This window comes from Fukomys damarensis, unplaced genomic scaffold (assembly GCF_012274545.1).
Source record: "Fukomys damarensis isolate Sample0158 unplaced genomic scaffold, DMR_v1.0_HiC HiC_scaffold_1, whole genome shotgun sequence".
Lineage (NCBI taxonomy): Eukaryota > Metazoa > Chordata > Mammalia > Rodentia > Bathyergidae > Fukomys > Fukomys damarensis.
In genome coordinates, this window is record NW_022900913.1 from 32,910,761 (window position 1) to 32,935,974 (window position 25,214).

At 35.9% G+C, this 25,214-nt stretch overlaps 1 protein-coding gene and 1 long non-coding RNA gene across 2 annotated transcripts in view; one reads left to right on the top strand and one right to left on the bottom strand.

Moving 5' to 3' along the window:
• The window catches only part of Oxct1 (3-oxoacid CoA-transferase 1), a 119,621-nt gene that overhangs the window by 70,633 nt on the left and 23,774 nt on the right, over positions 1 to 25,214 (bottom strand). The gene's annotated exons all lie outside the window — the stretch shown is intronic.
• Positions 12,416 to 23,326, top strand: LOC117285014. Its single transcript, XR_004516020.1, has 3 exons — positions 12,416 to 12,513; positions 18,135 to 18,444; positions 23,236 to 23,326. It is a non-coding gene; the product is annotated as an uncharacterized LOC117285014 (long non-coding RNA).

The following is a 25,214-nucleotide window of genomic DNA, read 5'->3' on the forward strand; positions in this document are numbered from 1 at the left end:
TTTAGCTGAGTAATAAAAGCCTACTGAACGAGACATGTTATCTATTCCAGGCAGCATTAAAAGGCACACCTTGAGATAAAATGATCCCAGAGAAGACAGAGACGGCCAGTCACAGCACTAAGGAAGAAAATTACAGAACATCTGGTGGCATATTATCAAGTCTCTCAATGCAGGATGCAACAACGGCCTCAAATATAAAGCCATCAGAAAAAACCACGGAGCAAAAGGCATTTTTACTTTTTTAGATCAAAGCAGGATAATAATGTCAACCAAGTAGAATGGGTAGGATATCTCTAAGCCTACAAAGTAATGCTTATATTGTAAAATTGTTGGCTCAGTGATTCAAACATCATTTAATGAGCATCTATTATGTGCCACACATTGTGTCACACACTAGGAATATAGATAGGTAAGTCAAGGTCCTACAAAGTACTCACAATTCATGGATGAGACAGATAAACAATTAATCATTACACAATTTAAAAATGCACAGAGAAAGCAAAAAATAAGCTACAGGGTCAGGGATTTAGCTCAGTGGTTCTGCCACCTGCCTCGCAAGCACAAGGTCTCAAGTTTGATCCCTGATACAAAAAAAAAAAAAAAAATCAAATAAACAAAAAAAGAAAAAAACACCAAAAGCCAAAAAATAAGCTAAAGGACAGGGGGGCCTTTCAAGCAGTGGGACTAGCAAGGGCAAAGGCATGGAATCAGGAAAAGATAGGCTCTATTGGGAAGATGTGATCTCTGAAAGTTTTTTAGGATGTATAGGAATGGGGGTAATAGAAAGGAGTTCAAAATGTTTATTATATGGAACAAGGAAACTGATTTTGGAAAAGCTATTAGAAATGGCAACACCCAACCTGAACCAAAGAGAAAGGCAATCTCTTTCCTACTTCAAAAACTCATAAGAGAGCTCAACTTAGCTAATGAGGGTAGGAAAGTTTCTTTGCTTAACTGTAGCTTCTCTCCAGGAAGAAGTTTTTAATACCTTTGCAATTACCTTCTCTCATTTTTATTAATTTTTGGTCGCGCATGCAGTATTTCTGTGGGTCGCGGAAAAGGCCACTGGGATGCTGGAATATATTTTAATTTTAGGAGGCTGCCATATGCTGTATGATCAAACTACAAGAGTGATACATGAAAAATGTTTAAAAGAAATGTAACTCGCAACACAAAAAGAGATCAGTGAGTAGTATCTATCACTTTTCCTCTCACAAACATTTCTTATTTAAATTATTTATGCAAGTCATGACTTAAACTGCCACCTTCTTTTAATGATATTCTTGAACGAGAGAAAAATGGAGTCAAATCCTTTAAAAAATAACAGGTAATTTTTAAAGTGAAAAAATCTTGCATAAGCTCTAATTATCACTTCAGTATTAGTAGACTAGATCTATATTTGAGAGGGAAAAAAATAACATTTTTTGACAAGGTCTCCGGAAGGAGTGAGGAAAGCCACTATTATTTTTAATCAGAATGACTTTAAAATCACAAGCTAAATTCTTAACACAAACATAGAATGAATTGATAAGTAGGTCAAAAGTTGTTAGTTAAACTAAAGGGGAAAGCAAACCCGAGAATTAGAACCTTTGTCCTTTTTTGCATAAGATGATTTGGTAATCAGGCATTCTCTCAGTCAGTCATACTGTATCTTATTATTTAATATCCTTTAGGGAGAGATTATCATAGGTAAAGTCTCCAAAACCACTACGTTAAATTTAAAACGCCCTGTAGACCTTTCCTCTCTTTTTGACAGAATTCATCCTCATTTGCAACAAGATAATTTTGTGGGAAATCATGACCATAAGTTTTCACGAGCTGTGTCAAAACAGTGACTCAACAGACACTTCACTGGCACTTTATTTTGGGAAAAGGCTCCGTGGGCAGAGCTGCTGGCCCATTACCTTCTCTCTGAAAGCCTCATCCATCCTTACTTCTGAAACTAGGTTACTGCTGCATGTTCAGGATGCTCTTTCCTCCCTAGTTTACTGGGTGTAGCCTACCATTTATTCCATATGGAAATAAAAACAGGCAATGGATTGCTCTTTCAGGAAGTGCTCCCATCAGCAGACTATGCTAATTCCAGGAAGTGTAATTGCTGGATTATCTTGGGTGAGAATGTGTTTAGTTTTATAAAAAACTACCACACTATCTTCTACCATTTTGCATTCTACCAGCAACAGATGTGAGTTCCTGCTATTCCACGTTCTCACTAATATTTAGTATTGTCAGCGTTCTGGACTTTAGCCATTTAATAATTGGGTAGTAGTACCTCACTGTTATTTTAACTTGTAATTCCTTAATGATATATTCTGTTGAGCATCTTTGAGTATACTTATCTATCCTTTGTATATTTTCATTGGTGAGTTAGCTCTTCAAGTATTTGTCTATATTGCGATTAAATTGTTTATTTCCTTATTTTTGAGTTGGAGTATTTCTTTGTATGGTTTGGATACTAGTCTTTTATCAGCTATATCTTACTAATACTTTATCCCTGTCTGTGGCTTTTTTTCATTCTTGGAACAGTGTCGTTCATAGAGTAAAAGGTATTTATTTATTTATTTATTTATTTATTTATTTATTTTCACAAAGTCCAATTTACTTTCTTCTCTCATGGATTGTTCTTTTGGGATTGTCATCTCAAACAACATCACCAAAGCCAAAGGTGCTTAGATTTCCTCCCCAGTCATTTCTTTGGAGTTTTATAGTTTGGGGCTTTATATTTTTATTTATGCTCCGTTTTAAGTTATTTGTCAGCCATTTTAATTAAAAGGATTTACATAAGAAATTAGAATCTGAGAGAACAAGTAAAAAAAAAGCACTAAGGTGACACAGATCTAAAAACTAAAGGAGAATCAAAGATCAGTGATAGGAACTGGGGCTGGGAAAGGGACACGACAGAGCTGGGACACAAACCCTTCCTGGTGGGGGCACTGGGAAGCCAGGGCTGGGATTTCTGAAGCACAGAGTGAGACTACTTGAACAAATCTGAGACATTTGTAGGAAAACTGATAAACCTGGAAAATATAATGTTAAGTGAAATAAATCAGACAAATAAGCTTAAATCCTGTATGGTAGCACTCATTTGAGTAAGGCAAAGTACAAATAAAGAGCAAAATAAAATGTGGATAGAAGGAAATAGATCATTTGTACATGGGAAGGAATCCAGGAGACTGAGGGCGAGGGGAGTGAGGAACGGGAAAGGGAAGTAAAAAGATTTAAGATGTGTCATGTACACGTCCCAAATACCTCAGTGAATGTAAACACATGCTGTAAACCTGAGCTAAAAATAATAACAATGGAAATGGGCAAAGAAGGATTTAGAGGCAGAGGAAAGGAGATGGGTGCAGGGGGAAAGGAGATTTTAAAAGAATCAGGAGGAATAGGGGAAAGAAACGAAGGGAAAGGAAAACACTGAGAAAAGGGAAAAATGAAAACAAAGTCTTTGAAAATAGGGAGGGGTGGAAGGGTTAAAGGGAGAGCAGGGGAATGGGGAAAAATAAGAACCAAGATATGTCATGTAAAGGTACAAATTCCCAATGATGAATGTCATCATATCGTCTACCTAAAATGTACCAATAAACTTAATTTTAAAAAATCAAGATGCCTACTCCCTAAGACACATGTAAACTTCATGTACTGCAAATATGTACTAACAAATTTTTTTTTAAAAAAGAAACAAGGACCAACTGGCTCCGCAAAAAAGACTACTGTATCTTGTGGATAACTGACACCCAGATGTATATAAGAATATACATCTTATCTCCAATAATATTCCTTGCTATGAAATTAAAACTTCTGCTTTCTTTTGACTAGTACTAATATAGCATGTCTTTTTCCATCTCTTTATCTATGTCTTTTTACTAAAATTGGCTTTCTGGTAGACAACATGTAGATGGGTTTTGTTTTTTTATCTACTTTGGGAGTCTCTGTTTTTTAATTGGTATTGTGAGACTATTAACATGAAAATAATTATTGACATAATGTGATTAATATCTACTCTTTGTTACTATCTTTTTTCATTGCTCTTGCCTCTTTTTTTTTTTTTATTTCTTTGTATGGTTTGGATACTAGTCTTTTATCAGCTATATCTTACTAATACTTTATCCCTGTCTGTGGCTTTTTTTCATTCTTGGAACAGTGTCGTTCATAGAGTAAAAGGTATTTATTTATTTATTTATTTATTTATTTATTTATTTTCACAAAGTCCAATTTACTTTCTTCTCTCATGGATTGTTCTTTTGGGATTGTCATCTCAAACAACATCACCAAAGCCAAAGGTGCTTAGATTTCCTCCCCAGTCATTTCTTTGGAGTTTTATAGTTTGGGGCTTTATATTTTTATTTATGCTCCGTTTTAAGTTATTTGTCAGCCATTTTAATTAAAAGGATTTACATAAGAAATTAGAATCTGAGAGAACAAGTAAAAAAAAAGCACTAAGGTGACACAGATCTAAAAACTAAAGGAGAATCAAAGATCAGTGATAGGAACTGGGGCTGGGAAAGGGACACGACAGAGCTGGGACACAAACCCTTCCTGGTGGGGGCACTGGGAAGCCAGGGCTGGGATTTCTGAAGCACAGAGTGAGACTACTTGAACAAATCTGAGACATTTGTAGGAAAACTGATAAACCTGGAAAATATAATGTTAAGTGAAATAAATCAGACAAATAAGCTTAAATCCTGTATGGTAGCACTCATTTGAGTAAGGCAAAGTACAAATAAAGAGCAAAATAAAATGTGGATAGAAGGAAATAGATCATTTGTACATGGGAAGGAATCCAGGAGACTGAGGGCGAGGGGAGTGAGGAACGGGAAAGGGAAGTAAAAAGATTTAAGATGTGTCATGTACACGTCCCAAATACCTCAGTGAATGTAAACACATGCTGTAAACCTGAGCTAAAAATAATAACAATGGAAATGGGCAAAGAAGGATTTAGAGGCAGAGGAAAGGAGATGGGTGCAGGGGGAAAGGAGATTTTAAAAGAATCAGGAGGAATAGGGGAAAGAAACGAAGGGAAAGGAAAACACTGAGAAAAGGGAAAAATGAAAACAAAGTCTTTGAAAATAGGGAGGGGTGGAAGGGTTAAAGGGAGAGCAGGGGAATGGGGAAAAATAAGAACCAAGATATGTCATGTAAAGGTACAAATTCCCAATGATGAATGTCATCATATCGTCTACCTAAAATGTACCAATAAACTTAATTTTAAAAAATCAAGATGCCTACTCCCTAAGACACATGTAAACTTCATGTACTGCAAACATGTACTAACAAATTTTTTTTTAAAAAAGAAACAAGGACCAACTGGCTCCGCAAAAAAAGACTACTGTATCTTGTGGATAACTGACACCCAGATGTATATAAGAATATACATCTTATCTCCAATAATATTCCTTGCTATGAAATTAAAACTTCTGCTTTCTTTTGACTAGTACTAATATAGCATGTCTTTTTCCATCTCTTTATCTATGTCTTTTTACTAAAATTGGCTTTCTGGTAGACAACATGTAGATGGGTTTTGTTTTTTTATCTACTTTGGGAGTCTCTGTTTTTTAATTGGTATTGTGAGACTATTAACATGAAAATAATTATTGACATAATGTGATTAATATCTACTCTTTGTTACTATCTTTTTTCATTGCTCTTGCCTCTTTTTTTTTTTTTATATTTTCATCTTTTCATTCTCTCACATTTTTTTCTTTTCCCTTTTTGTTCTTCCCCTACATATCACACCTTCCCTACACCTTTAGCTCCTTTCCTCCCATTTCTAAATGTCAGTAATCTTATTAGAATCTTATGCATTGTATTTTAAAGTGTTTGTAAATGGGGAGGGGAGGAGGGGGTGAAGGGAGAGCAGGGACAAGGGGAAAAATGAGAATCAAGACCTATTATGTAAAGGTACAGAATCCCAATGATGAATGTAACTGTATTGTATACCTAGATTGTACCAATAACCTCAATAAAAAAGAAAAAAAAAGAAAGCAATAAAAAAAAACTTTAACACAGATTGTAAGTGTGCATGAGTGTGTGTGTGTGTGTGTGTGTGTGTGTGTGTGTGGTACTGGGTAATGAAATCTAGGGACTTCACACTGAACTACATTCCCATCCCACCCCAACCTCTTTCATTTTGCAGACAGATTCTCCCTCAGTCTCTAAGTTGCCCAGTCTGGGCTCAAACTTGCAATTACAATCATGTACCACCTGATCCAGCTTAATCAACCTTTTAATATGATTCAATTTTCTTTATCTTTATCATAATATATCAATTATATATTTCTTTTTACTTTTTTCTAATGGCTGCACTTGAGTTTACAATAGACATGTACAACTAATGTAAGTTCTCTTTCAAATAATACTATATGTCTGCATGGGAATACAAGCACTTTAAAAAAGAATATTCCAACTTGTTACTACAGTCCTTATGATATTGCTGCTATTCATTTCACTTGAGGACAGGACTTGTTATGAACAGAATGTTCTGGGCATATTTCACAATGGTTGTTTTTATCTTCCTGACAGAAGCATAAAGAAACCTTTCTCTAATTTTCACTGTGAAAGTCTCAGAGAGGTAAAATATAAAAGTGTAGGACCCTGACAAAGACCGGGCCAAGCTGGAATTTTTAACCCTCCAACTTGTCCATATAAGCCTCCATGATTGCCCAATTACAATCTATCCTTATGATGATCCCCATGGAGATACTGCTTTGGGATTTCTGGTCCAGTAAATTGGGATTCTGGTTGATTCTATCTCTCCAGTTCTGGGGATAGTGGATTGCCCTGTGACTTCAATTTTCTGAAGGATCTGAGAAGACTTGGTGATTTTCAGTTTGTTCAGCTTTTTGCCTATTATGAGGATAGCAGTGATACCTTCCAACATCCTTACAGATGAAAACAGAAATCAAAACTTCCAATTTTTTAAACAGTAATCATTAGCAGTAGTTATTACACAGATCCCGAAATTTCTATATTGGATTCAAATTATAGTTTGAATACTATCTACCTCATTTTCAATTTGGGGGGTATTATAGTGTCCCACGTGTGAAGGCTCTCATTTTATAGTATTTAGGAGATCATCCTGTTTTGTAAGTTTTAAAAGGTAAATATTGTTGAGTAGATCCTTAATTTTGTGTTTATGAAAGTATTAACATTATCCTGGGGCTGCACTTGCTTAACAGAAAAAATTCAATTAAGTAACGCTCTATGACCCTGCCAGTAAGGAGGTGACAAATTATATAAAAGTGTTAACACTAAAATACTAAGCAGAAGGCACTAGCCATCCTTTGTTTATGCTCAAGAGCATATGCTTTAGAAGCAAAGAGAAGTATGCTTAAATCTGAACTTTCTCTTTTATAGGCTTTCTTACCTTAAAACCTTTCCTTACCCACATTTCTTCCATCTATAAAGTAAGGATAATAAAACCCACTTCACTGGGTTATTATAATGATGATTTAAAGTGCTTTGCACATAAGAACATGGTATATATAGTACTTGTTGCTATTTTTGCTATTTTATTTTTGTTATTATTAGGCTATAATTCCTTTACCTGCTTTATTACTGAAAATATTTCAGTTTTAAAATCTACCACACTCTGTGCATGCATATCTTGGCTATAGATAATATATTTGGACCATTTTACTAACCCTCCTACGTCCTGGGAATCAATTTCATTTAAAAAATGTTTTCTATTTCATTTTCTATTTCCTTATAAAACTTAGTCCTCAGCAGTTTGCACATAAAATGTCATCCTATGCATTAAAAATACGAGCAACAAAGGAAGAAAATAAATGAAAAATTTTTGAGTACGAATATATTTTGATGTCAAAATCACTGGGGAAAAACACTATAAATAAAATAGCAATTAAAATATTTCTTTTTATAGCAGGAACTGCATTATAGAACTGCCTTTAAAGTTCTATTAAGTACATTTTTTAATTTTTAAAGTCTTGATTGAAAGAATCAATTCTCAAAATGAATGAACTTAGTAAATTTCTCAAACAGAAAAATTTAGATTATACCAAAACTTTCAAACTTTTAACAGCCTTAATCCTGTAGGTTTTTATAGTCAACCCATATTGAACTGGATTTGGAGATGTTGAATATTTCTTCCCTGAATTTGTCTGTGCCAGTAAAGCTTTTCCAAAAATTGAAATGAAATTCTAAACTTAACAGAACTTTTTCACAATACAAAGCAAAACTCATATGCTGTCCTTCAATTATTAAAGAAACTAAAATAGATTCTTAAATGAATGACCCTCTCCTTTTCACAAAAAGTATAGAAAAAAATAGTATGAGTCTTTACATTAATGTTTTATTTCTCTTTCATGGCATTGGGTTTAGACTTCTCTTCAAAGTTTCTGAATGTGGACATAGTTACTAAGTGACAAAAGTACAATACACCACCATTTAACTTCAAAATCTCAGTCAGAGAGAAGGTGAGCTATATTCTTGGCCATGAATGGTCTTGATTTCTTCAAGGAATGAACCAAAAGCTGAAAACCATTATGTTCCGATAATAAATAATTCTTGCTTTTTAGTTGTTCATTATTTCTCCTATATTCAACAATTTCATGCAAAACAGAAATTTCATGATTCTGTGAAACTTCAACAAAGCAAAATTTTCATAAGGATGTAGTGAAAACATACCTACTTCCTTATGTATAATTTATTTATATTAACATCCAAAGGACACATGGAAAATAAGTTTTTGAAACTATAGTCCCTCTGACATGTGCAGGAAATGGTGTCCTATGGTTAAACATAAATCATCAATGAATATCTTAGGCTTTCTTTATGCATTTGTTACTCTTGTCCCAGAAAGAATAACAGATAGCTACTGACATGCAAAGAAATTCAAGATGGATATTAAGCATAAGATTTTTAAAAATTAATGACATATAGTAGATTTTAGAGATACATAATGATCATATGCACCATAGGGAATTTGTACCTGTACATGATATATCTTGGTTTTTCTTTTTTTCTTATTTCTCCCCTTCAACCCCTCTTCTCTTCCTTATTTACAAAAGCTTCGTTTCCAGTTTTTTTCTCTTTTCTCATTTTTTTTCATTTCCCCTCCCTCTTCCCTAGTTCCCCTTCCTATTTGAACATTATCTTCTTATTTCACAATGTCTATTATATATTTTGGTCCTTATTTACACTTTCAGTTTCTCACAGAGAAACAATGCAATACTTACATATGTGTGTCCAATTTATTTCATTTAAGAGTATGGTCTAAAGGTCCATCCCTTTACCTATAAATGTCTCAGGTTTATTCTCCTTTATGGCAGAGGAGTGACCCATTGTATTAAAAGAAAATACACACACACACACACACACACACACACACACACATCTTCAGTTGATGGGCCTTTGGGTTGTTTCCAAAATTTAGCTATTACAAACTGTGCTGCTATAAATATGGGTGTGTATATATCACTGTGGTATGATGCTTTTAATTATTTCGGGTGGGAAGATACCAAGAAAGAAAATAGGTGAGTCAAATAGAAACTTTAGTTTTATTTTTTGAGGAATCTCCACACTGATTTCTACAGGGGCTGTACCAGTATACACTCCACCAATAGTGAAAAAGCATTCCTTTCCCCACAGCCCCACCAGCATTTGTTATTGGTTGATTTCTTGATAATAGCCATTCTTTCTGAAATTAGATAGATCTCAGCATTGTCTTAATTTGTATTTCTTGAATGAACAGTGTTGCTGAACATTTTTTCATATATTTATTTACCAATTATATTTACTTAAGAAGTCTGTTTCATTTCTCATGGCAATTTTTGGATTTATTCTGTTAGTGATTTCTTTTGCTGTGTAAAAGCTTTTTAATAAGATGAGATACTGATTATAGATTCTTTGTAATATTTCCCACTTGATTAGGATCTTGTTCATAAAGTCTTTGCCTACACCTGTGTCTTCAAGAGCTCTACCTATTCTCTCTTCCAGCAGATTTACTGTTACTGTTTTAACATTTAGACTTTTGATTCATTTTGATTTTCGTTCATTTTAGTGCATAGTGAGAGACATGGGTCTAGTTTTAATCTTTAACATGTAGAAAGCCAGTTTTTCTAGCACCATTTTTTAAAGGGGCTTTCTTCCAAAGTATTTGGCCCCTTTGTGGAAGATAAGGTAGCTTTGTGTTTGGAGTTGTTTCTGCATTTTCTAATGTGTTCCGCTGATCCTCAGGTCTTTTTTTTTCCAGTACCATGCTGTTTTTATCACAGTAGCTTTGTAGTATAATTCTTTTTTTTTAGTTTAATATACTATCTATTAAATTATTAATATGGACACTCTATTAAGCAACATTACAGATGCCTTTCAAAACTTAAGAAAATATAGTCCACACTCCAGCCCAGGAGAAGGACAATAAACAAAATCATTCTCACAGTAAGAATAGCTCAAGTACTCACAATAGTCCTGTATTTGTACATCAAAGGTAACAGTCAAAAAACTGGCTTTTAACTGCCTTCATTTATCTATTTTACAGTCAAAATTCCAACTGAGATCACCTCATGGCATGATGTGTGGGATCTCATGCTGGAGAGAAAGGGGACCTGGTGCCTCCATGGTGGCCCATTCTACTCCTCTTTAGTCCTTCTGGAACACAGCTCTCCTTGGGTGCTCGGGGGAACACAGGTGGGTCCCAGGGATGTTTGATCAATTTACAAGGACTGTTCAAAGCTCTAAAAACCCATTTTGTGGTGGTAGTGGCAGTGAGGGGGACACTGTATTTGACCAATGGGAGCTCTTTTAATTTCAAGTCTTGGCTTTCTTCTAGTCTGTAAGATTAGTGCAATTCTCAGTGGGAAAGTGTGGGTGAGAAACTCCAACAGTGATTGATATGAGGCTGTCTGCAGAATATACAGCACTGGCTACTATGGCTTTTATAATCTGCCTTTCCTTCTTTAATACTGGCAAGCTTATTTCTTCATCTTTCCTCCTATGTCCTACTAATGTAAGATACAGATTATGAAAGATGAAATTTCTTGCTTTCGATCTGAATGATAAAAATAAAAAATCCATTTCCCAATTAATAACTATACTGTTAGAAACAAATGCCAAATGACTTTTTTTTGGTACCGGGTATTGAACTTGGGTCCTTGCGCTTGCAAGGCAGGCCACCGAACCGCTGAGCTAAATCTCCGGCCCCCAAATGACTTTTAGAGATAAGTGCTGGAGAATGCTGATTAATAGATGGAGGAAGTTCTGAGGTGAAATTACACATATATCAGAATCTAAAATATAGGGAAAACCCCAAACACTTTAGTATGATAGAGATTCTTTAACCCCTTAGTTCTAATCACATTGAAAACTACAAATGTTTTCAACATTGGGCTACTGATAACTTGTCAATTAAATATAGAATCAGAAACCTCATGAAGTCTTGCCAAGTTTGTGGCAGTTTCAATAGTTTATAAACTTAGGAAAAAGGAGAAACCATAGGATAAAGACTAGGAGCGATGGAATTTCATTTAATGCTAGGCACCATGGCCTTGATATTAGTAGGCAAGACTAATGAATGAGCAGAAATTTTTTTTTTTTTTTTTGGTCACTGTGCTTCCCAAGCACCAAAAATGGAGTTAATTTTACTATTCAACTTCATGTTTAAGTAACCCTAGACAGTTAGATCCTGCTACATTCTGTTTTAATTCACCAGTACATTGTTTAAGTAGTTTACCATGTGAGGAGCAAGTCATTACGTAGTATCAAGTTTATGCCATCATAGGACTACAACATGCACATTCTACTTAATGTAGCTCAAGCAACAGGAGTACAAGAGAACAGTTACAGGTAGACACTTATGTTCATACAAACTATGCGTTTAGAAATCTTATTAGGCAAGTATCTACAGCAGTTCTTCAGTTGATATTGGAACATTACACGCATGCACAAATGATTTGTTAAGAGAATGGCATGGAGGAGGCAGCTGGATGGCAGTCAGAAGGAGTAAGAGCTGGGAAGAATTGTGTGTCAGGAAGGGCAGTTCTCAGCTTTCCACTGTAAGTCTCTGCTCTGTGATAGAGGCCTTTTGGGTGACACTTTGGTTCTCATGACTACGAAGTTTGGATACAACATCTAGAATCTGAGCATTCCAGTTGTAAATAAAGCAAAATGTTCTCAGCTGGGGTCACAGAGACAGTTTTAAAGTTTCTTAAATATGAAATGCTTAAAGTTTCTTAAATCTGAAAGATCATGCTGGTGTGATGGGAGAGTCAAAAAGACTGCTCTCTGCCCTCATACGACACAGTAAATCAAAAGTTGGTTCCCTATTATAACTATTGTAAATAGTTCAGCAGCATACCTGGACACATAAGGATGTAATTAAAGCCACTGTACAGAGAGGTAACATCAAGCATCTAGTTACCATGGTAACTAATGAACATGTAATAATGCCGAATGAAGCCCCTGTTGCTTTGGCATTAATAACAGCTTTAGAATTGGGCACAGCTCAGAAAGATCTAGAAAGTGCTAAGCTTGTATGGATTTTACACAGACTTTTAGCAGGTAAGAGAAGCTCTCCTGAAATAAAATACAATTCTGTGGTCCTGACCTGTGCTCTTATGGGATCTGAATTTCTACACAAAGAAGTGCAGGATTTGTAGTATAATTTCAAGTCAGAGATTGTGATGCCCCTTGTCTTGCCTTTGTTGCCCAGAATTGTAATTAATTGCCGTTCTAGGTCTCTTCTGGTTCCAAAAGAATTTTAGGATCGTTTTCTCTAATTCTATGAGGTATGCTCTTGATATTTTGATCGAGATTGCATTACATCTATATATAAATATTAGGAGTGTGGCCATTTTCACTATGTTGGTTCTTTCTACTCAAGAGCAAGAGATATCTTTCCATTTTCTGATATCCTCTCTGATCTCCTTTTTCAGAGCACTGTAGTTTTCAATGTAAAGGTCTTTTACTTCCTTTATTAGATTGAATCCTAGGTATTTCATCTTTTTTGGATGCTATTACGAAAGTTGTTATTTCCCTAATTATCTCTCAGAGTTTGTTATTTACATTAAGCACAGCCTAGAAACTAACAAACTGTGGTAACTATCAATTTGGTGCCTTTAACCATAAGAGCAAGACCTACAATTATACAACAAAATTCAGCATAAACCAGGAACTTGTATGCAGCGAGTTTCCCCTCAGTAGAGTGATTTTATCTTGGGGAAGGGGTTTAAGAGGGACAGGGGAAAATAGATAAATGAAGAGAAATATAGTAGAAGTAAGGCTGAAGAACAAAAGATGATCACCCAAGCTTTGGGAAACTGGGGGAGAGGATGGGATAGAAAACAAAGCAAAAGAATATCAAAGTGAACCAAAGACTAGTGAAAATTATCAAGAAATCAAGAAAGACAGTTGAGGAAAAATGAAAAAGATAAAACAAAGTAAAGACCTGAGTAACCAAAAAAAACCCAAAAGGAAAACAAAACAGCAAACAAAAAAATTCCTCTGGTGCTCACAGTTTTGTGGTAGTGTCCAAGTCAAAGCCCACATCCATGCTGGGTAACCCCACCAAGTCTGCAGTATGGTGAATGCTGGGTGTGGGGCTGATCTTGGCCTGTAGATATTGGGGCAGGGCCAGACTCTTCAGCCAGCAACTTTCTAAATGTCCCTCAGTGGCCTGCCCAGGTCTCTTACCCCTTTTGTTCGTCTCTGCACCCAGCTGGTGTGGTATCCTTAGGCAGTGAGAGCCTGGGGCTGCTGTCAGTACCGTGTATAGTTAGACCCTCTAGGCCCTTGTACAGCCTCTTCTATTCCACTCCACTGGCATATCTCTCTCCTCTCTGACCCAGCTGGGAGCAAGATGGGGAAAGTGCTGCTGGCCGACTCACTGCCCCTAACAGCCAAATGCTGCTTGCATCCCTCTGCTCTCTCCTCTCTGCACCAGTGGGAGCAGGCAGGGTAGGGGAAGTGCAGACTTCCCACTCATTGCCCACTGTAGCCCAAAGCTGCTGAAGTCCTGCATCCCTCTCCTCTCTCACACCGCTGGAAGCAGGGCAGGAGAAGTGGTACTGTTCCACTCACTACCTTCACCACAGCCACTGCAGTCCCTAATCTTGTTACCAGAGGGTCTAGTCAGCTACTATGGCACATGATAAAAAAGAAAAAGAAAAAAAATGGCAGCCCACTGGGAAGAAGCAGTTTTCTGGTTACTTGTACCTGTGTGTGCCAGCAAAATTTGCTGCCAGGCTGCAGTGTGCTTTATTTTGGGGGAAATCAAAAGAGGTGACAGGTCTTATATCCCAATATATTCTGTGTGGCTTGAGTTTGCCATGCTATTGCAATCTATCAGTTTTCTGGTAACTTCCCAGAATGCCATAAGCAAGTTTTACCGGGGAACAAACTTTAACTTTCATACCAAACCAGAATATCTCAATCTTCTGAACAATAATACACAAAGAGATAAAAGATATCACTGACTAATGCTCCATTTAAAATGTGAAGGCAGAGAGAGCTCATCAATTTCTAGATGTGTGCAACTCCGGCTAATGAAATGACAGATTTATAAGAACCTTTCTTTCTTCAAAGTATCTATCATACTCCTTTTAAAAGTCACTGCAGTTTTTAATGTATCAACACATCTGACTTGATTCTGATGGACTTTAAATATTACCTAAGTTATGAAGACTAAGCTGGCCTCAAGCTCGTGATTTTCCTGCCTTAGAGCCCCCGGTAGCTAGGACTACAGGCATGTGCCACCACATCCAGCAATAATATTTTTAAAACATAATTTAGGTTCATTTTTTTTTTAAACCAGAGGCATTGTGGAATTTTCATTGCATTAGAGCTTGAGGATCCTGGAAGACAGGGAAAAGAGACATAAGTGTGCATTGCCAGTTGCTATTCATAGCATAGTTCAACAGTCGTCATCTCTGGGTCAGTGAAAACAACAGCAGTCACCTGAGGTTTATTAACCAAAGCGGCAGAGAGAGATCAAAATGAGACTATAGAACCCTGAAGCTTTTGAAAGCATCAATGCATTATCCTATGCTCAAAACAGACCTATGAATTAGGCAAGTATAGCAACAGGAGATGCTATAAAGAAGCTGGAGTTCTCAAATTATTCATCCAGGATCACAAAGCTAGAGAGATTCTTAATCTCGCATTTTGTGGAAGGGAGGGAGTAGGAGGGAGGGAAGGGAGATGCCTCAGGCCCAGTCCAATGACTTATTTTCCCTAAGTGGTCTTTTCCATTCCATAATCTAAATTAACAAATACATGCAGGTTCTTCCCAATTATATAATTCTTGTGTATATCTCCTCTCTGAACACCGCATTCCATGTTCATCTGCATATGCAGTATCACCACATAAGCCAAGGATCCTTGAATTCTTTCTACATCTCCCATGAAATATGTACCCCTTCCAGGTTTCCTCATCTCAGTAAGCGTCACATCATTTCCCGAGTCAGGTGTAGGAGTTGTTTACATCTCCAGCTTTTCTTGCTCCCAGCACTCTATATCCAAGGCACCAACAACCCAGATGGCTTCCTCTTCAAAAACTTCCTATCTCTCTGCCCATCTCCACTCCATTCAAATTCAAGCCATGGATCACAAGAGTCTCCTTATGTATCACCTTTCCTTTCCTCTCACCTCTGTGAAATGCATTCTATACAAAGCACTTAAGCTAGAACTATGACCAAAGATTCGTACAAAAGCCCATACACCCACCTACCTACAGTTTCAGGGTTTTATACTTCTCACTGGTAACCCAGAATTAAGCCTCAATAAATAGTTTCTCTGGTGTGAAAAACTGTAAGTGTAAAAAAGTTTCAAATTGTACAATTGATAGTGTGAAATAGGAAGAAAAGGGCTAAAGGAGTAGTGAAAGTGGGAAGGGTAGGCGAAAGGAAAGAAGGGAAAAGAAAAAATATGAGAAAAGGAAAAAATAGAAACAAAATCTTTGTAAATAGGGAAGGGTGGAGGAGTTGAAGGGAGGGCAGAGGAATGGGGAAAAAATAAGAACCAAGTACATCATGTAAAGGTACAAGATCCCAATGATGAATGTAACTGTAGTATATACCTAAAAAGTATCAATAAACTTAATGAAAATAATTATGCTTCAACAGTTATAGCACCTAGCAAGTGAAGAAAGATGGAAAGTCAGGACTTAAACCAAGCCTTTCAGGTGTCCTTTTCACTTTAAGGCATTCAACTTCCTAGTGATCTATTCCAAGAAAATTATCCATATCTCAGATTTCTCATTTGTAATATTATAACAGAGTTGCTTCTTCTCTGACCTCACTTAGTAATTAAGAGGATCAAATGAGATGCTCTATGTGAAAGTGCTTTGAAAAGCAGAAAGCATTGTGCAAACATAAGCATGCTATGATGGAAATGGCACTCAAATATGGAGTTCTTGGAGCCCTCCACTTCCAGGAAATAGGACCTAAGTGAAGCTAACTAACACAACTGACTTTTGTCACTAGAATACACTTCACCTGTGGGGCCTTTCCAAGCCCTAGGGAAGCAGGGTGATTTCAACACTAAATTATTTCCTCAGCTTCCAGAAAAACGCTAGTCCGATATTGGTCACAAGTCAGGCTGGAGAATCCCCACCCCACTGACTCAGGTAGTAACACTTGCCTGGCTGAGCATCTGTATATTCAAGGAACTTATACTTGAGTATGAGGCAAGTCAAATACAAAAGAAAAAGCAAGATGCTCCTAAAAAAATAGACCAATCTGTAATTACACCATATTCAAGTGAGATTTACTGACAGCTAGATTTACTGGCACTGAGATCTTAAAGAGATTGTAACAACTGAGCTAGATTTTTTTTAAAACATTGCTACATATAATCCTCTCCTCAGTGTTACCTCAAAAGTGGGTATAACAAATTGTATAGTCATTTTGTTACATCTACACAAATTCCTATTTTTCTGTTTAATACTACACAGATTCTCTTCAAACTATGTATCATTGTTTTATTTCAATTAAATTGACTATTTAAGAGAAATATTTTAGGTGAAATAAATCAGATACATATGTTTAAATATCCCATTGTTTCTCATATGTGAGAAATCAAAAGCGTAAGGACAAAAATGGATGATAGATGTTGGGAAGTAGGAAGAAAATATTCAAATGGGAAGGAGAATAAGGGAGGGAGGAGGTGGAAGGGAAAAGGAAATTTTAAAAACAGAAGGAAAAAATGGAAACAAAGCTTTTGTAAATAAGGAGGTGAAGACAGGTTGAAGGGAAGGAAGGGGAATGGGGAAAAAAAAGATGAACCAAGATATATCACGTACAGATACAAATTCCCTATGATGAATGTGATCATTATGTATATCAAAATTATTCCAATAAAATTATTTTACAAAATTTTATAGAAAAGAAAAAATACTGAACAACATTTAATATACTCAGACTACAGAAGGGGAAATTTTACTGTAAAACAACAATTTGCAAACATTTTTCTATAAAGGGCCAGTTAATAATCCAGAATTTGCAGGCTCTACACTGTTGCTGTCACACACTTTTCTTTCTTTTTATCAACCTTTTGATGAATATAAAAATATTTTTAGGGGCCAGGGATGTAGCTCAGTGGCACTGTGCCTGCTTGGCAAGCACAAGGTTCCAAATTCAATCCCCAGTATACACTCAAAAAATATTTTTTAGTTCTTAGGTAGTACAATAACAGGCTACATACTGGATTACCTCTATTGTAAATAATAATAATTATGAACTAATAGTATAGAGAAAAATATAGTTATCTACAATGCAAATCAAGTTTAAGTTTTTACTTAAAATTAATCACAGTTCAACAGGATTCCTTCTCCTGATTTACTGAAGTAGGTACTAAAATTAGAACATCATACATTGAGAATGACAAGAAATAAGCCTCGGTTTTTTTTATAAGTCAAAAAATTCTGCCCAGATATTTTTTCTCCTTCTCTAGGTGGTAAGGATAAAAGATGCTCAGTAGAACTAATGAAGCATCACTTAAAATGTGCACAGTTATAATGGCATTTAAAAGCCTGGATTTATATAGTGCAGGTTGCTAAAACACAAATTTGTGAAGCTTCAAAAATTATAAATAGGCACAAAATCAAAAATCTAAAAACAGCTAGAATTAAAATCATCAATCCATCAAAAAGAGGGATATATTATTAAAATGACTTTTTCTTTTAGGATCTCTGTGCTCATAAGAAATAGCACCAAAATTTTGAGAGGATAATGGCATACAAATGACTGGCTGTAATTGGTGTTTCTACCCCACAATGCAATGAAGTCTATTGTACCTGAGATAATGGAACTCTCTTGTGAAGTTGCAGCATTGTTACCAAGCAACAAGAAATAAAATGTCAAGATTAGCACTTTGTTTAATATATTTTTATCATCAATGAACTATATTTCTATCGTGCTGTTCTTCTGGATGAATATGGCCAATAGGCTAAAAATTACATTTAGTATCTACAAGAGGACACCAAAACAAATGCAGGTAAGCAAATACTGGGCATTCACCAACTTCATATTTTTTATATTTATTAGCATAACAGAAATTCTGTATCTATAAGGTTATTTCACCAAATTGCTCAACTAAAATATATCTTCATTAGCATCCAGATATTTTCAGACCAATCTAACATTTCATGAAAACTCAAGGAAATGAATCATCTTTAAATACTTTAGTACTTTGAAACAATGAGTCCCAAACAGTTCATTTAGTGTAGCTATGTTAATATGAAATATTAGCATGTTTTCTGTCAAAGTATTTTGTTTGGCTAAATTTGTAGCATAAATTTACAGATATCTTTTGGAATGATTCAATATTCAATAAAACAAATGAAGTACCAAAGCATGAGTAAAAACTTACAACTAAAAACTGTAGTAAAAGCATATATAAATTAAAGATACTGTATAATTTAACAGATCTAAAAAGCAATCCCATATAATATTCATATTGACCCCAAAAGTTAACACTTAGGAAGACAAGAATATTCTGTCTTAGGATCAGGAGTCTTCGAAGTTTTTGAAGGGATTAATAGGAAAAGGGAGTTCCTTCTGTATATATATATATCAAATATCTTTCTATTCTGTACTTCCTCCTCTAGCCCAGGCTAGCCTCAAACTCACAGAAGCCCTCCTGCCTCGGCCTCTCAAGTGCTGGGATTATATGACACCATGCCTGGTCCTCATCTTTTATTTTATTTTATTTTTCTCATTGACTTTATTGGTATATTTTAGATAGACAGTACAGTTACATTCATTATTGAGATCTTATACCTTTACATGACAGGTCTTGGTTCTCATTTTTTCCCCTTGTCCCTGCCCTCCCCTCACACCCTCCTCCCCTCCCCATTTACAAACACTTTATTTTAATTTTTTCATTTTCTCATATTTTTTCTTTTCCCTTATTACCTTTCCCGTACCTTTCCCATTTTCCCTACACCTTTAGACCCTTTCTTCCTATTTCACACTGTCAATTCACTCATTAGGATCTTTTGTACTATTATAGTTTTTCACACCAGAGAAATTATTCAGTATTTACACATGTATGACTTATTTACTTCACTTAGGAGTATATCCTCAATATGTATCCATTTCCATATGAATGAATCTAATGGTCCTCATCTTTTAAAAAGAATTTATTTTGAGTGTTAACTCAACTGGCTCATGTAGGTGGATGCAATAGGAGTAGAATAAACTGTTTCACGTTGGCCTCATTCTTCTAGTTAACCAACTGAAGTACAGAGCTCTACCAGGTTAATACTAAAGTGTAACAAGTGGGATTTAACATTTTAAGTTTCAAATAGTAAATGTTAAATTTGACGCTTCAGCCAAGTTCTCATAAATATCATGTCTCCATATGTCAATCAGAGATGCCTTTTGTGAATGAATTCCACATAGGTGTGAGCAACAGTTGCCTGTGTACATATGATGTGAATACCTGAAACAGATCTGTCTGATGAAATTTTTCAGCATGATTAGAACTATTTGTCTGACACAGATACAAGCTTTATTTTTTCTTATTTATAACCATTTTTTTTTCTTTTATGTCTCTTGAAAACACTTTTGAGTCCCAGTGCTTTAGAAACTCTACCAAGGCATTAGCAATCTAAAAAATAAGAATAAAAGAAAATTAAGAGGATAGGAATTGTGTTTATCCCTTAGACATTTCATTTTCTCTAAAGCATGAAGCAAGATACCCAAAGTCTCTAAGACACTGATACGTTAATTGGCCTGCTTGGTAGAGATTAAATATTCATAGGATCCACTGAAGTGATTAAATTGCCTGGTTAAAATCCACTGTGTTCAGACATCCTATTGTAGAATGAAATACCAACGAATTTAAACACTTCTGCTAAGATAATTCATGAGGCATTATCAATCTAAAGTTCTTCAAATTGGGCAAAAAAGTCACAAAAGCCATGACGCTGTAATCTCAAAATCACATTGTCCACTCACCTAGAACTTTAATGTCAGATTTATGTATGAGTCTGTTTTCTCTTGCCATAAGAAAATACCTTAGGGTTTGTACCTTATAAAGAAAAGAAGTTTATTTTGCTGAGAGTTTTGGTGGCTGAAAGTCCAAGAAAAAGTCCCATCTATTCTCACTCTGGGAGGGCCACCATCAGCTACATTATAATATGGCAAAAAAAGCAGAGAGGGAAACATCCATGTGTAGAAGAAGCTATGCTCGTTGGGTAACCTTTTTATAACAACCTACAAACTAGATAACTCACTCAGGCTTATTCAGCACTAATCCCTTCCAAAAGTAGTGCCCACCATGACATAATCTTCCACTATCTCTTAATGCCACAGAAGTGGGGACCAAACTTCTAGCACATGAAACTTCAGGGGACACACCATCTCCAAATCATAGAATGACATAATAATGACTTGAAAACGATTATAAAATACACCCAAAATGAAAATCATATTTTGCATAGCTTTGAAAAGATATTACCATTATTCTGAAGAAAGTTACTCTTGCCAGGGATTTAGCTCCGCACCTGCCTCACAAGCACAAGGTCCTAAGTTCGATCCCAGTACCAAAAACAAAGAGAAAGTCACTCTCATGAAAGACTATGCAGCCTACCACCTAGCCTTGGAGAGGAAAGTCTGTCACCCCTATTCTGCAAACTAATGGGAATGCTCCTGCCTCTGCACCTGCTACACCTCCTCACAGAAGGCTCCCCCTCAGCTGAAAATCTACCTTCCTTATTTTGAGTTCTTTACTCAGAAGTCATCTCATTGAAACTCTTACTAACACCATACCTAAAATCTCACTTTCTTTCACTGACACTTCGTTCCTTTCCCATACTTTATTTTTCCTTTAACTTTCACAATGATCTATTATACTCTATATTTTATTTATTTATTCTATTTATTATATATCTTGACCATCAAGATGAAAGCTCCCTAGTGCCAGGGATTTTTCCCAAGTAGGAAAATCCCTGGCACACTCACATTTCTAAGAATCAGTATACTTTCCTTAAAATACCTCTGAGACATATTACGTGGTACTTGTTTCAAGATAGTACAGGTCAAGGAAGAAGCAAAGGAGATGGGGTTACAGATGGGTTAGTAATCCTCAGGAGGATTCATTACACCCTTCTGCTTATAGTTGTATCTGTTCGTAATATCCATGGTAAATATTTAAAACAAAAATTTATAATATCATTTACTCTGATCTGAACCTTTCTTCCCTAACCAGAAATAATACATGTGAGCTTCGTGAGATGGCAGATATCTCCTTAAATTTTTTTCCTTTAGTTAAACTCCTAATGAGAGATGGGATATGCCAAGCACTATCAGAACAAAGACACTCACAGTTCCCAAAGCTTGAGAAAACAAAAAAAGTTTTTGGATACCACTTTGGAAAATAATATTCTGTGTGCTCATGCTTCATAATCTAGAATTTTCTTGAAAAAGAACTGATCATAATTTTCTTGACAATGGTTATAGCCAGACAGGAAGTAGGCTCTAATTCTTATACTAGATGGGTTCGTTAAAGTTCAATTTATTATGTTTGCTAAACCACATAGGCTACACATATACATGGGTATATCAAACATCACATAATACAGTTTTTTCATGGGCAATTAGATCAAATAATTTTATTTAATTCATGACAATGAATAGGCTTATTTCAATTAAAAGCTAAAATTAACTAAAATGGTTGAAGGAGATTTGTGTAACCTTTTCTGTCTTATAACACAAGCCATGGCACAAGCGGATAGCACAGAGAAAATCAAAGAAAATAGGTTATTTTGGTCACAGGCAGCTTCAGTAGCTGAGTCAGACGACCTTTTCTGACAGCACGTGGAAGCTGAGCTGCTAGCAGGGGACAAAGATTACAGTCTCTTGAGGGAAGTACTGCAGGCCTTTCTCTTAGGTTTCCTACTATAAGGTCTCTTAAAAACATGCAAAAACAGGACACTTTTCAGAGAAATCCAAGGTGGTGGATTATGCACAGAAGCGATTAGCAGAAGGGCTCATGGGAGTTGAGACATTAAAGAGACTCCTCCTGAGAAACAGCAAAATGAGTTCCCTTCACAAGGCTCAGCAGTCCTTGCTGCTCATTATACATGTGTAATACAATACCCAAGAGTCATTCTTGGCTAGTTTTGCTCTTAAACTTATGAGGTTTATCAGGGAAGACTTCACCCACTCAAAGAGAAGGAGCTCCCGAAATAACACTGTCTGGGCTAAAGAGGGAAACATCTCTCTGGCATGTGTGAGAGTATATGCACCCACTTGTACTATTCTTCCAAAGTAACTATCCATTTCCTAAAGAGAGGGTAAAAGATATAACCAGCACTGACTAGATTACAATTGTGTGGAGAGGCATGCAAATGGCTGCAGGCTTGGAGAAGGACAAAAATAATATTCATATTGATTTTGCTGAAAACAGACATCATCAGTCACCTCTTTGATTTTACATAATTCATAAGTTTATTTAGAACACATCAGAGAGGGAAAACATTTATTAGAAGGAGTCATATTCTCCATTTATAGAAATCCGAAATAACTGCTATCAAAGAAAGATTTGATTTTCTCCTTTCCAAATGATATAATGATATAGTTTTCTTTCTTAACCTAACGTATTTATTGTAAATTAATTGATATATAATTTAAAAACACATATGAGACAGGGAAAAAGGAACAAATGACTTGGATCTTCCTTTGCCATCCTGCTTCTAAGTCCCAAACAAGCGTAAGCTGCTTAAGGAAATCATCATATGTTAGATATTTATACTTTTATCTTCCTTAAAACTCAAATTAGAACTCAACAGGGACAAAGGTTGAAAAGATGCTGCACTGTGGAGAGGAAGACACTGGCAAGAATCTTCCAAAGAGAGACGCCAGCCCAGATTCTGCTACCAAAAACCTTCAATGTATTCATGGTAAGAAAAAAGAGATGAGCAAGAGTTCTAAACAAAAAAAAAATTATTTGACAACAATGTGAGGTCTGTCACTGTAATAGATCCCACTGCTTAAGATACTGCAGTAACAGCCAGGGATTTAGCTCAGTGGCAATATGCCTGCCTCAAAAGCTCAAGGTCTGATTTTGATTCCCAATACAAAGGAAAAAAAAAAGAAACAAACAAACAAACAAACAAACAAGGATACTGCAGTATTGGAGTGGACATCCATTTACCATGTTTAGGGAAGTATATAAAAAGCTGCAAGAAGCCAGAGGCCAGGCAATAGAGTGAACAGCATCCAAGAGAAGATTTAATGAATTCAACAGGGCTATGAATTATGTGAGTCTGGTTTACTCAAAGCCAAGACCATAATCAGAATAACTAGCTAGAAAAAGTTGGAGAAAGAGGAATGTTTTAAACAACATCAACAAAAAAATCTCTATATCTGCATTAAAAAGTACTATACCTCTGGAGAATCAATGTTTCAAGAGTTGGAAACATCATCTAGTTATGATGACTTTAAGTATTTCATAACAAAATTGAAAAAAAACAACAACACTTGAATCAGTTATTCTGTGGTTCTATTCTGGTTCTACATAGCTCTATAATATGAAGTATCTAATTTAACCTCTCTGTACCTGAAAGTTTTCATCTGTAAAATAAGGACAATTATGGCACCTACCTCACAAGACTATTGTGAGAATTTTTTTTTTTTTGGTACCAAGTATTGAACTTGGGTCCTTGTGCTTGCAAGGCAGGCGGCAGAATCACTGAGCTAAATCCCCAGCTCCCAAGAATCTTTAAAATAGCAATTCACATAAAGAATTGGCAGTGACACATAATAAACTGATTAATAGTAGCTGTCATTACTGTTAACACTTAAAGAGTTCAGAAGAATATGCAGGTAATTTAACAATCTGTCAGGATTCCTTCGAAATGGTATAGTTCAGAACAACTCATAATCACCCACCCCATAGGACTACTACACCATACAGCAACTTAGGAAGGCAGAGCAGGTAACACATACATAAACAACCAGAGCACAGAATAAGGGACTAAATGTCCAGGGTACTCATTAGGCTGAGAATAATTGAAAAGTTACAAAGTCAAAATAGAATTTTCATACACAAAAATGTCCAATATTAGCACCATCTCTAATTCCAAATTATTTTCCACTTTTGAGGGCATAATTCTTACAACTCAATCCCTGGGCATGTGTATCCCTTCTACAAACATACAAGGGCTTACCGTGCTTCTACTACCTAAACAGCTGCTCTGTTGAAGTTCCCAAACTAGAATGGCATATAGATTTCATCCTGATTCTTCTAATCCATCCCTGCCCAATAAACCTTCCTGCTATGACAACAATGTCCTGTCTCTATGTTGATCAACACAGTAGTCACTTGCTACATGAAACTAGTGAGCCCTTGAACTGTGACTGAATGTGCATTGTATTTAATTTTAATTAATATGAATTTTATATATTTCATGTGGCTAGTGGCTGCCATACTGGATAGTACAGTCAACTGGGAATGACAGTCCATAGCACTGTATTAAAAGAGGCCTAATGTGGGTCGAAATGTAGGTCTGGGCCCACCATAATATTGTGACAGATTAGAGTTTCTCTTTCAGGATAGGGAAGGGCAGCCTGTATTACATTCACAGGCTTAATGAATTTTCTCTCCCTTTATGCCAAAAGAGAGCCTCTCCTTCCTAATACCTACAATGTCTCCTAGGCACTAGAAAGTCATTTTTTGTTCTTAAAAATGGAAACAAAGTCTTCGTAAATAGGGAGGGATAGAGGGGTTGAAGGGAGGGCAGGGGAATGAGGAAGAAA